At 40.2% G+C, this 14,113-nt stretch overlaps 1 protein-coding gene across 4 annotated transcripts in view; it reads left to right on the top strand.

Moving 5' to 3' along the window:
• Positions 1 to 14,113, top strand: part of rap1gapb (RAP1 GTPase activating protein b) — a 93,354-nt gene that overhangs the window by 46,123 nt on the left and 33,118 nt on the right. The window contains exon 1 of one of the 4 annotated variants that reach the window (XM_067586572.1): positions 9,259 to 9,340. The exons of the other annotated variants lie outside the window; for them this stretch is intronic. The gene's annotated coding sequence lies outside the window, so the exon portion shown is untranslated. Of the gene's footprint in view, positions 1 to 9,258; positions 9,341 to 14,113 lie in introns of those variants that run through there. 4 annotated transcript variants of the gene reach the window in all.

The following is a 14,113-nucleotide window of genomic DNA, read 5'->3' as shown; positions in this document are numbered from 1 at the left end:
ATGTATTCTTTTCTTCAGAGGGATTTCGTCCTTTTGTTTACCAGGCTGTCGGCCAGCTCGCCAGCAGCTAAAAAAATCATGTTGTTTCATCATTATATATCAAATGGGGCATAGACTCATAAAAAACTGAGTCATAATGAGTCTGAAAAGGACAATGGGAGGGTATACTGGGAAGGGGAAATTGAAGGTGCAGTGATGATCCAGACTCATCAGAGGAGAATTCACCCTTGCACACCCGCTGAATTTCATTATGAGGATTCGGGTTTCTCTCTGTTGCGAACAGGTCTGTAGTGCATGCTAATGTCGCCTCAGGGCTGGGTTGTGCAGTTCCTAGCTATCCACAGTACAGCTCTCTGATTATAATCACTGAGTCATTATGACAATTGTGTATTCCATCAGTCTCTGACTGCACTTAGATTAAAAAGTCCTAGTATCAACAGTACAGCAGTACATATTTAGTATCTAATAATTCTTTTTTTTGGGCACTAGGAGGGATTTCTTGAAGATTCCATTTTTCTCCACATCCAGTAGGATTTGTTTCAATATCATATATGGTTGCATCACTTTAGAAAAGGTTTATGACTTAATTAGGACGTGTTTCAGTTTTTGTCTGTAAGGAAGTTGGTGAAGGGGGTCTCTCCATCTCCGTTACCAAGCCTGTCACACAGCTCTTGTGTTAGGAACAGCACCATGACAGCAAGATTTACACCAGTGGCTTCAAACCACAGTGTCTGTCGTTAAAAATTGGCTTTCCTGGATCCCCTGCCATGTGCCTCAAATCCATCACAGCATTATCCTCAACCAGCCAGGTGTGTGCATGTGTGTGTTTTTGTGTGTACAAACAAACACACAATGCCCACACTTCTCTGTCACTCTTACCGTGCACCATCATCACCATCTCCATCATCTCACCTTGGCACGCAAACACTTTCTGCTCGTGTTGATTTGACTTGAGTAGCCCAGAATCATTTGGGCATGGTGGTGCTCTCCATGAAAGGTGAGAACACACTTATTTCACTGTGCTAAACTGCTCACAGCACAGTGTTCCCAATTAAACACTCATTAACTTGATTGCTCTCGATAATGGGGGTGCTTATCTTCCTCAGTCTAAAGCTCCTGCTGTGCTCCACTAAGGAGGCCAGAATAAATGCCATGGCATTTCTGCAAGATGTGTCATTCTGGATGTAGGGTTTTTGTCCCTAACAACTATTCTTCAGTAAAAGGGGGCAAGCATTAGAATGGCATATTGCAATTAAAATTACTGTCTGGTTGCATGCAAAGAAAGTAAAACAACACGATCAGCATGTTTATTGTAATCTAACTATAAATTAAAATCATTTCTTAATTAACTTGTTTGGTTAGGAACAGCCTTCAAGGGGGTCCTCTTTGAGATAATGTGATATATTATGTATGTGCACAGCTGGAAGTACGCCTGTTGCCTTGCAGCCATCTCCTCTGAGCTGTGCCAGGGCCATGAGCCTGAGACACTCTTTGACTGACATGAGGAGCTGGGTGGTAATGAAGTGGTCCTCAGTGTTGAACGATGAGGAAGAGTCAATTGAAGAGGTCTCTGATTGGGTATTTTTGCCTCTTCAGATTGCTGTTAATGACCGCTCTCCATCCTAATATAGGAATCAGTGTCATGATGAGAAAGCAAACAGGAAAAGAAAACAGCAAACTGTAGCTCAGTAGGCGGATGCAGGTTGATATATTGAGTCAGGTCATGGCTTTACTGTCATGGGGATATACAAACTGTTTACATTTAATATATTAGATAAGATAAGATAAGATATACTTTATTGTTCCCTTGGGGAATTTTTTCTCGGCCATCACAAAACATTTTAAATATTTATCTCCCAAACATACTTACATGCATACATACCTTACATCATTCATACAAAACAAACAAACAAAAAAAACACAATCACACTGATAAAAACCACTACAGCTTATAAAACAAGATAAATAATATTGCACCAGTATTGCACATTGTAGCAGGATATTGCATGTTCATCATAAGACCAACATACACACATAGTGTGTGTGTATACATATATAGACATATGCAGACATTCTGGATGGATAATGGCAGTCACCATATGAACAAAATATAAGTAGAGCCTTCCTGATATTGAGTTTCACCCCATTTTACCTCCTGAACAGCCTGGATGACTTGCTCCATCTCATCTCGCAGATGTTCAATTGGACTGAGATCTGATGGCTGAGCGGGTCAGTGCATCAAACTGAACTCATTGCAATGTTCATTGAACCATTCCTGGACAGTCATAGGCTAGAAGTACAGGGCAGAACCCTGCTGCCAAGATATCCCTTAGCTTCATTTTTTTTTTTACCATGGAGCACCAGAGGAGCCCACAACAACGTTTCTGTTGTGTATTGCTCCCATTAATGTGATGGATCTTTTAAATGTGTCAATGTTTCCACAGTTCCACAGTGTAGTACTATATAGTTCTATTAATTAATGAGTCTGTGGAGCCCTGTAAGATCTTTGGCTGCCATACCCCAGTCTTCGGTTCGACAACTTTATGTGTTCCTCCATAAGTCTCTCAGCACCACTTTTAGATCAGACTTAATGAATGTCACTTGGCTGGACCATCTGTTGCTCTGCACAGTTCATTTCAGCCTCCTCTGACCTCATCCTTCCCCCCCATCTACACTGATTGAAATGGATTATACAGGTTAGGTCAGTTAATGTAGGAACCATAGCTTTCACCTGGGTTCACCCCACCTCACTATTACCCTTGTAGTTTTCCTCACACCACTAAGTGTCAGTTCAATCAATAAATTAAATTATTGTCTCCTAGAATCAGTGATCAAATTATTCCACTTTGAATGCCGTGTGAGACAAACAGCTCCTGTTTTCTTCATTCTACATTTGTGTATAAGGTTCTGATGATGTTTTAATTATAGAAACTTTAGAGATCTGGACACACAGCTACTGTATGGCACCTACTGGGAACACAGAACCCATGCCTCAGGCAGTTTAAACAAGTCCAATATGGCTTGACTATCTAATCCACGTAAGAACTCAAATGCAAAAATTAAAAGGCATTGCTTAGAATTTCCATTAAATTTCTGTAGAACTACTGTACCTCTTTCAGGAATGGCAGAGTCGTATAGTAGACAGTATATGGCTCACTTATATCCAACCTACAGTACACCTGCACAGTAGATTTGGAATAGCATGGGAGATGCTGTTGCTGAGGTGTGTCTAGTGATGTTCCCGTGTCTACAATAACCCTGACTAAAATCTTTTCATGATGATAAAAAACTAAAAATCCTACAGTATTACACTTGAGCTCAAGGCTTTACAGAAATATGCCCCTTCCAAATATGCAGTTGTTTTATGAATCCTCTTATCTTATTATTCATATCTTGCATAATAAAATTAATGTGACTAATGTTAATTATCTCTGGAGGCTTACAATGAGAACAGAACAAAATCCTTTCTGAGCCTTTTTTGTATCCATCAGAGTGGGGACGACAGCGCTCATTAGACCCAGGTTGTGTCTCTGGGAATGTTTTACTGAGAGAGAGTGTAGCTGAGCTTTATCATGGGTAAAAAGCACTGAGGCTCTGGCTTTTTTTTTTTGGGCGATGGACTGACCGTGTGCTATTTTGGCTGCATCAAAACCGGACAGAAAAGAGACCCCCACCACGACCCAGACGGGTGTGTCCAGTCCTCAGTGAATTCACAGAGGAAAACATTATGATCCAATGCAGTTGCAATGTGGTCTGTTCATGCAGGTTGCGTAGAGGGCACAGTCAGAGTGCAGCGCGATGATGGTAGTGGTTATTTTAGCAGATGGGGTTCGCCTGTTACTCGGTGCACCTGTTCAGTTAAATACATGCTAGACTGCAGCTGCCATGGCAAATGAGGAAAGAGCCATGCGTGTTAAGATATTTTTGAAGTACTTGTCCACTCTCTTGCCACACTGCAATCACGCTTTTTTTGAAGATTAAAATGTTCACTTTTACACACTGTGACAGAGAGGTGTTGTTGCTGTTTTGAAATGTATTACTGCATATTGAAAAGTGTTTTTGCCCACTCTCCATTTACACATATTATTAAAAACACCAATTATGATAATACAACAAACACACATAAGCACCTACAGTACAGCACATCCCTCCCAGTTGGGCTTCATTAGCCTCCCCACTTAGTAAAATCATATTCATGTAATTAATTGAAAAGCTCGGACTTACTGAGGGGGTAATGTTGCTTGCAGTTGCAGCCATTTAACATTATCAGGAGGTCGACTCCATGTAATCAAGCTCTATTACATCTCAGTTGAGGAGACACTTCAATTAGGCACCATACATACCTCACTGAGTCAGATGACAGTGAGCAAAGGAGAATGATGGTGGAGGAAATGATGCGTTTCTGGAGTCACTCTTACAGTGCAATAGTTTCTCTCAGGCGTGTTTGGTTTGCTTTGTGACAATGTGAATCATCACATTGGTTCAACAATGCATATGCGAGTCAATGTTGTCATTGACATATTTCTAAGACCATCTCTGGGGCCAAGTTGTCACATGCAGATGAAATGTGGCACATTCTTTTGTCTGAAAAATGGAGACGACAGTGTAACGTGTTGGTGATGAGATTTCCAAATGACAGTTGCAGCATGGTTCATAAACACTCGGCAGTGGCAGATGGTTTTAGTTTTTGTTCATTTTCTATAAAATCGTGAACGTACTTCACTGTATTGAGCCTCTAAACAAAACAACGTTAAGTAGAAAGGGTGCGTGCTGGTTTTATGCTTCAACATTACCATATTAGCATGTCAACATTTCTCCGCTTCAGTCTCAGCTTGACGACAGCGGTGTTGTTTACTGTTTTTTCTCATTTTGTGCTCAGCAGCCACTGTGCCCACCTGAAGCATCTGCTGGCAGCTCTGCAAGTCCACATAATGACTCTAATCACACAATTAGTCACCGGGGCACTCAGAGACACCACAAACTGGGATTAGGTTCAATCCACTTGCCGTTCAGTCAATTCAGGATGAGAACATACTGGTAGAATTTTAATTTTGAAAACCTTATGTTTGGGAAAGTTTGACTTTATTTACCTGCTGATAGATAATTTGGAATCATACAGTGTATTGTAAGGAAATTAAATGCTGAAATGCTGATTATGTTGTTGTTTATATGTTTTGTTAAAGTAATTGAATCTAAATCTCTATATTGACCTGTGCCTTGGTGTTCCTAGAAGCAAACAAGAAAACTTCGGTAGCTCTTATTATCTTATTTTTAACCAATGCCCAGTCCCTCTGTAACACACCCATTAGGCTAAATTAAGCTCCCAATTAATGTCTTTCTGGTTCTCAAATTATGTCAAGATGATAATAGGCTAACAGTTTTGGTACAGTTTAATTTTGCAATGCTTCAAGAAGTGATATTTACAGAAACTTGTTTTCTAAGGCATGTTAAACACTCACCTACTGACAATTTATGAGTTTCCAGTTCCTGTTGGTGTGCACGTCAGCATGTTTGTCTAAATGTACATAATGTTAGACTCATAACCTGTCCAGGTGTACCCTATCTGTTGCCAAATACACACTGGGATAGACTCCAGCCCCACAGAAACCCTGAACAAGATAAGCTGTATGGAAGATAAAGAATAACAATAACAATAACAATAACAATAACATGTCACACATTACTGTTAAGTTATGTTTTGTAATACAGTGAAAGCCTGACAGCAGCTATGTAGTTTCAGTCGTCCTTGATATATTTAAATGTAACATAAATCTGAATTTTGGTTTAGTGGATCCACATAAATTCTATCTAATGTGAAGAACAAAAGATGACAGTTGAGTTCAGCTTGACAGGAAATCAGGGAATTGCTGTGTTGTTGAACTGTGGATGAGCTACAGCTTGTCTTCCATATGTTACCTGCCTTTCTGACGGTCCTGTGGTTTCACACTCAGTTTGGGTCCAGATCTATCACTGCCAAAATCAATAGAGAGGGCCACCCAAACGCAAGGTAATTATGAGAGCCAGCGGGGTTCTGGGAGTGCTGATAACACTGTTGTTGTGTTGTGTTGAAGAACGGCTTCCTTTCCTACCATTCAAGCTGTGAGGGAATGAGGGCCACAACCAAGTCCTGCACCCCTAAAGCTGCTCATGTTAATTGTATTTTAGAAAGTGGTTTGGGGTGTTGACTCTTGTATCAGCCTGATCCCACTCCCTTTTTTTCTTTCAGTACCAAACATAGTGGAAAAGGTGTCAAAGTGATTTATTTTTTTCATCTCTGGTTTCTTTAGGCTTAAACTATCCCTATTAAAAGCAAACAAGGACTTGTAAACTAAGTTATTGAAGGCTCCCAAACAACTTGCTATGTTTTCTAATTTTTTTCTAATTTGTTGACCCACAAACTGGGGAATTTTAACAACAGGGGGAGTCAAAATCCAAATCTGATTCTTCTTCTGTAACTTACTAAAATAATCACAATGTCAATTTTTGAGCTCTTTTCTGTATTTGCCTTTTCTGGTTTTCATACCGTGTTAAAAATGAGTAAATCTTGGTTTGGTTAATTGGAAACATTTCTGTGCATATGCCCTGGAAACTGAACATTTCACTACCTAGCTCTGGATTAAAACACAGGAGGGAAATCATGCACAAATATGTAATTAAAAATATTTTGATTAATTTAGTCAAATTAAATCAACATTACCTCTACACCGTGGGTTATATGCATATGTCAATTATACAGGAGTATGATTTTTCTACAGTAAAGCACGTACTTTTAATTTTCCAACCACCTGAACCTTAAATCTTTCATCCATCAATGGGCAGACCTGAGAGGAGCCTTTATATTTTTAAAGGACTACTGACAATAAAGTGTCTTCACCTTTGAACTGAGAAGTTCACTGAGAGGAGAAACAGCTGCAGAGACATTTTCAGAAATTTCATCTGTACCCTAGGTGTCACTAGAGTTCAAATAACATTGTTCACACTTGAGGAAAACTGAGTTGATCCAAAGGTCGGGGGGATGGAGAAAAGAAAGCTCTGGATAAGAAGTATGAGGTTGCAGCTGCTACACTGCGTTGGAGGAGGGGGACTTAACGCTTGAGCTTGTCCTTATGTATATCATGGGTAAAATTCTTGTAAATTTAAGTGTTACCAAGGCTGTTTCAAAGAGTTTTTTGCTACAGTTGGGTGGTGTGTAAGTGTTAAATTTAGTCAGGCTGCCTCAGGAGAGGACTCTGAACAGAGTGGGAAGCAGACAGTCACAGTGAGAGACAAAGACAGAAAGGGGGATGAAACTAATGAAATGAGAAATGGAAAAAAAAAAAAAGTCAGAAGAATCTCAGCATGACCCACATACAATTGCTGCTGTAACTACACACCATCTGATTAACTTGACAATTGTGAATTCTGAAGTACTCACTTGGAAAAGAACACACTGATAATTTGTTTAGTCAACCTCTTCATAACCTGGTTTGACTCTGATTTGTTCTGCCCAGTTGTAAGCAAAGATCCCCTTTCATCTTCAGCTCCACCCCACTGGCACCTCAGAGGCTTGAAACAGACAGGAAGGTGTCAATTGTACCTGCATGTGTCATGCTCACTTTCTGCCTGTTGGAGTTCAACTATGTTCAGGTGACTCCTGCTCTCACTGGGGTAACACTATCCTCCCTGGGTGAGTGGTGGAGCAGCTTATCTGGGACCTGTGCTGGAAAACCACAATGCAGGTTATCCAGTGTAATTCAGAACCTCCTGAGTAGTAAATGAAAAGAAAACAGGCTTTGTGTGCTCTTAGCTAGCTAGCTCTTGGCTACCTGTAACATTATACTCACATGAGGGTGTGGACGAGCCAACCGGCCGCCAAAAGGCTCAGCTCACATCCCCTTATGGGTTTGTTTAAAGGGCCTGCAGCCATGCTTATTGATTGGCACTACCACCATTACATTTTTGTGCAGCCCCGGTATTCCTAGCAGAACTACAACTCTTAGTCCTGCAGGCAGCTAAATCTATTCAGAGGTCATGCTTCAGAGCAAAGATGCAGGAGGAGGAGGAAAGGTGGGCATGAGATTCTGGAGAGGCGGCTTTTCTGACACTGTTTTCCAAAAGGTGGAGCATATTTGGTAAGGTGATGGGTTACTTATTACATATCTATAGATGTTTTTCACACTTTTGTTTCGTCCTGCATGGAGCACTAAATATGTGGGATGATTCAAATTAGAAAGTTGAGTCACAGCAAAGACATGTATGTGACGCACCCTGAATCATTCTTTAAATCTGAAAACATCAGCCCCTGTTGCCTATTTTTGTGCTACTACCATTTATGCACATCCTACATTGGACCTATTTCAGATGATATTACTTAGAATTTAAACAGTTCTTTGTAGATATTGTATTAGGTTTGGTGCAGAGAGGTGGACATGAGCAGGTGGTGTGATATTGAAATCCAGTGAATGCCTTTTATGTGAGACTACTTTCCTGTGACTGGGCATTTAATGCGTAGCGATGTCTTTTACTGTCTTACACATGAGGATTTTGCCTCCCACCAAATAGGAAAATGTGATTACTCAATAATACATCGGACAACACTGACCTGTGCTTATTCCCCTGTGGGCTGAGCAAGTGATTTTCTCCATTATGTGTGAATGTGCTACGAAATCTGCTGCATTTGAGAGCTTTTCAGCCAACTGCCTGCCACTAATGTGTCAAATGGACAATGGGATGGTTAGGCTAATTTCTGCAGAAGGGGTTTTATGATGTTGGAACAAGCTGTCACAGTGAGGCAGATAATAGGACAGAGAGCTTTGATGTCGCCTTTCAGATGAGGTAATGTCCCTTTTTTTTTTTTTGAAAACTTTGCTTTCAAGCCTACATCCGGCTGCATTTGTCCTATTGAATGAGCAGAATCTGTTATTAACTAGCAGGCTCACTGAGGCAATAAGCAAAGCAACACCCACAGCTTGGATGGGCAGCTCTCTGTCATAGACAGATCAAGAGAGAGAAGACAGGAGGTGGAGATGGAAAGCAAACAAAGGGGAGACATCGGGAGAGAGAGCAAGAGATAGAGGGAAGAGAGCATTTGTTAGCTCGCCTCAGAGTAAAAACAGTCAGGAAAATGCACGCATGTATGTGAGGAAGGGGGAGAGAGGAAAACAGGGAGGGGAGGACGGAAAGAGAGGATAGAGGGAGGGCTGCTCTCAGCATCATCTGACAGGAGAGAGGCTGATCTCCAACAGCAGGTGTTGGAGGATAGAGAGATTGAGTCAGACACACGGAGGGAGCGATACGTAGAGGAGCACCAAGTTGTTGAGGAGGAGAGACTGAGCTGCAAGTGAGGCAGCACTACACACGGGTAAGCATGGATGGCTGCGCTTGTAGGGAAAAAACTGTTGAAAGATAGATACATTTTTGAAAAAGGAAGTCGATATGAGATAGATAAGAGAGAGAAACTGACATAGCACCTTGTATTTCTGTGTCCAGCTCCAGCTGATCTGCCCTGATCTCTTCATCCTATGTCACTCTAGACCCCGAACTTTCTCTGCTGCGTCTCTCTTCCTCTCTCCTTCTCTCTTGTCCAGCCAGGAAGTGGCTGTCTGGCATCTCGAATAAATGACTCTGCTTTCATTGTGCATTAGCTGCTGTACTTGATTAGATTAGTTGCTCTCCACTAAGTGGACCTGCGAAGCTTAGAGGTTTATGTGTAGTTGTCTCTGTTGGACCGAATGTGTCTTTCTGTACGTGTGTGTGTGTGTGTGTGTCCGCATGTCAGGCAGCCAAGAAAGACATTACTCTTAAAGCAAAAAATATGATCTAAATATTATTTTTGTTCAGTATTTACGAATACTAGGAACTGAAGCCCAGAGCAAGAATTTAATCTATAATGCCACTGAAAGGCAAAACCTGGAGCCACTCCAATTGGAAAATAATGTTCTGGTCTCGAAGATTGCTTTGAGCACTCACATCCAATTGAGCTTCATTTGATTGCTCTGTCAACAATTATCAAGCAGAAAATGTGCCAGTATCTCTTCAAAGTTTGTACTTTGCCAAAGCCAGTTTCCAACTCACTCTTACTGGAGCAACTCCAGGATTTGTCTTTTCTCCACATCAAGAAGAGGAAGTGACTGATGATGATGATAATGATGATGATGACCCTGTATAGTATTAGCAAAACACAGTTACAGCTCTGCACCCAGTAAAATGAGTGCAAGCAAAATAAGAAAAATACAAGCACTTTTGAGCTGCAGTAAGAAAGGGCTAATCATTTAATCTTTTCAGTCTGGTATTTTGAGCAACAGTTCGAGCCAAAAGGGTGCATGCTTACAGACAGACAGACAGATTGCTCCAAAATCTTTAGATTAACCTTGACATTAAAGTATTGTTGCTGACTGACTGAGGTTTACAGTCACTGATTGATTTACTTGCCGATCTGCATCAGAGTTGCTGTTTTTTTATTGTTGTTAATGCTGTTCAGAGGGGTTTGAATTGGAAATATCTTCAAAATATAAGTCCTATTTCATGTGCAGCACAGATTGTGCAGTTGAACATTTTATTCTATCAAACCTTTAATAACAGAATCTTGTAATAATCACTGACTTACTGTCATTAGTAACAGAATTGAGTATAGCAAGATCATTATGGTGGCCCTCTATTTCCCATCAGATACATCAACATTTTTGTTTCACATCTCGCTGCAAATCATTACTCATTTGGGATATAGTTACAAAACGATGGATAGCACTAATGATCCCTTTATTAATGCAAGATGGCCCAAGGTCTTCTTGCAGAGGGAGACTTGTCTGCTGAAGCCCATTTGGCTTTAATGGACAAAGTTACTCTACCATTAACAGACAAGGTTACTCTACCATAGCAGCACTCAATGCAATGTCTGACTCTTCCTGCAATGCCCGTGGCTATCTTTTGTTTGCCAAAGAAACAAATGCATCCGTTGAGCTGGCGCACATGCAGTCGACATGTTCGCATTGTAATTAGCCTGGGGTCAAGTATTCACTAGAACTGTTGTAGCTTTCTGCTGATGAGCCTTCCAGATTGGCCTTTAGATTAACCTCATAATTCTTTGTCTTTTATACTGTATTCTTTTTCATTTTTTATCCTAATTGATTTAGTCTTATAACATATTTTGGTAACCCTATGGTGATTTGTTTTTCTGCTGCAGTGAAGAATATCATACCAGCACATGCTGGCAGGCCTGATGTTCAGCTGACTGTGGTTACTCTGCCGAGACATTGTGGGGCTAACCACAACTGATAAAATGGTAATGACAAATTATTTGTACACTGACTTATGTAGTGCAAAATCAATGCAATTATTGTAGTCTAATATGATTTACGTTATAATCACCTCATCTTTAGATATACCCAATTATCCTACAACACTATCAATGTAATATTAAGATGAATTGGACGGTGGAAATGCTGTTCTAAAATGAAACGGCACTTTTGCTAGGGTTAGCAGTATGCCAAGGATAATCAGTAATGAATTATCACAATATACAATAGATGCAGCAAACCACACATGTTGCTTCTGGGACATGGAAGTTACAACCTTCAGTCCAAAGATTACAAGACTTACCTTTAAAGGAAATGCATACCGTATTTTATTGGACAGCAGATTGTATAGTTGACACCTTGACCCTTAAAGTGTAAAATGATTGTTCAACTGGTTTGACTGACCTTGACCATCTCCACTCTCTTCTCTACCTCTGACTATAGCAACACACTACAAAGTCACCCCACTTAAATGTATGTTTTAAATTCAGTTTGCGGAGCGTTCAGTGTTGCACTGCTCCTTTGTAGTTGCAGGTGCTGCACAGCCTGAGCCATGATTGGGCTACAGAAAGCTTGAATTCTTATCAGAGCTCATGACCCACTGGTCCATAGAGACAGCTGCTGCAACTCACAGGATTTATTGGTGGATTTTGTTTCAGAATGCTTTGTGTCCATTTTAGAAAGGATCTCCTGACAATAATTCTGATTAGATACATAAAAACATGCGATTCTATCTTGAAAATTATCTTAATTCAGCAAGCTAAGGGCTTGATGGTATATACCAGATTTTTGGTGTTTGGTTCTCTGGTCTTTGTAGATACAGCAGATGGCAAAGTTAACCATTTGTTCCTGGTAGATTATTTTTTCTGGTTTGGACACTTAAGAAAAGGGTATTATAAGTAACCAAATGTGACTAGTAGTGTGTTAAAAACAAAAACCTGTAGCGTCTTTTAGAAAGCAGTTTGAAATGAAATGATTAACATTTAAATGATTTTTCTAAGTCAGTTTCCTTGCCTCTGATGATGATAGTGAGCTAATATCTTTCATCAGTGTAATGCATGGTAATGTATGTTATATGTTTTATTCAGCAAGGCAGCACATGATCTCCCGGACACCTGGGGCTCATTGTTTAAAAAATAAACTGGTCAGTCTCCTAAAAACGGCATATTCCTTTAAATTGACTCATGAGTTTTAGTAATAACGCCTACAGTTTTCTTTAATTTTATGCTAACATTCATTCCGTGCAGTAGATTTTGTTTTGATCGTCAAATGGAACATCTCTCAGTATTTCTGGGGATAGGTAATGTTGCTAGGTGACACACACATTTATACAACTGCAGCTGTAACAAGACATCAACTTCAATATGGAGAGAAAAATAGGAAGGAGGTTTGCGCACAGTGTTTGTACCACAGAGCAAGAGGTGATGGTAACTGCAAGATGAATGTGTAGTTAAAAAAAAATCACAAATGGCAGCAGACTCAGGAAGGATCTTTTATCAACACTGGCATGAGAAATGTGTTTTGCGTGGCAAAGGAGAGAGAGAAAGTGACACACCATGTCACACCGTACCTCTTTTCTGTTTCTCTCATGGCTCTTTGCATGTGAACTTATACCCACAAGATGGTAAATAGTTAATCAGATGTGATTGAAGAATGAACCTTTCACCTTGGATTATGTGTGGGCTGGCTAACTGTCATTGTTTAAGCTGGCTCAATAAGTGTTACTTGGGATGTGCCTCCGATGTGCCAATCATCCTGTCAATGTGACACAGCAAACCTGCCACCTGGCTGCTGCTCTGCACAGGATTGACCTTTGCCAGTCACCAGGTCCAAAACTCATTAGGATGTACGAGAGTAGGCTATTTAATGAAGCAGTTATTTAATTTTATGTATGTGTCCTTCTAATTTCAATAAGATTATTAATACAATAGGCCTTTGTCAGTGTAGACATTGTGGCTTGCCAAACACATAGTAGTTGCTTTATTAATGTGAGTAATTACATGAAAATTAATAATGGCTGCATTCCACCTAGGAATGCATCCAGACCAACAGCGCAATGAGAACATTCATCCCAAAATGACAGAAAAGTTGGGGGAAATGCAGAAATGAGCGTAATACAAAAGGAGAAGCGTAATGAAGAATGTGTTCTTAGTTTAGTGAATCACAAAGATCAAAAGCACTTTTTTAATCCGGAAAGCACTTTGTGCTTCTGCCTAAAAAGTGCTGTGTGAATAAAATTAGTTGTAGTAGTAGTAGTAGTAGTAGTAGTGGTGGTGGTGGTGGTAGTGGTAGTATCACTGATGGTGTACAGGTATATTGAATATATATTGAATATACAGGATTTGTAGCAGAACTCCAGTCAACCACTGAAATGAATGATAGAACAGCTTAATAACAGCTTCTATAACCTTGTTAATAACCATTAGTCCAGACTATACAGTTCATGCTTTCTTCACACGATTATGTGAATGCTAATAATTTATCTACTTCACAAGAGCACCCCAGTGCCTTCACAGCAGATGAAAAATTACTGAATATTCCTCTTTGATTTGAGACTTAATTAATCCATATCATACTGTATCATCATGTCATCTGTCAGGATGGTGGTATTTGATAATGTGTGCTCCCTGTGATAGTCAGAATATGCCAGCGTGAAATTTTTCTCTGATTCAAACTTTAGCATTTACCCCATTCATCGGATATATTCCTGTTATCTGCCATGTACATCAATGCCCTGATGGTATAAACAGACACACACACACACACATAGCCACAGAAACATTATTCATCTTGTGTGATGAGAGCCACCAAGCATGCCATCAGTAGTGAAAGTGGCAGGC

This window comes from Thunnus thynnus, chromosome 4 (genome assembly GCF_963924715.1).
Source record: "Thunnus thynnus chromosome 4, fThuThy2.1, whole genome shotgun sequence".
Lineage (NCBI taxonomy): Eukaryota > Metazoa > Chordata > Actinopteri > Scombriformes > Scombridae > Thunnus > Thunnus thynnus.
The sequence above is the reverse complement of the archived record's forward strand: the minus strand, read 5'-3'. Positions and strand labels throughout refer to the sequence as shown.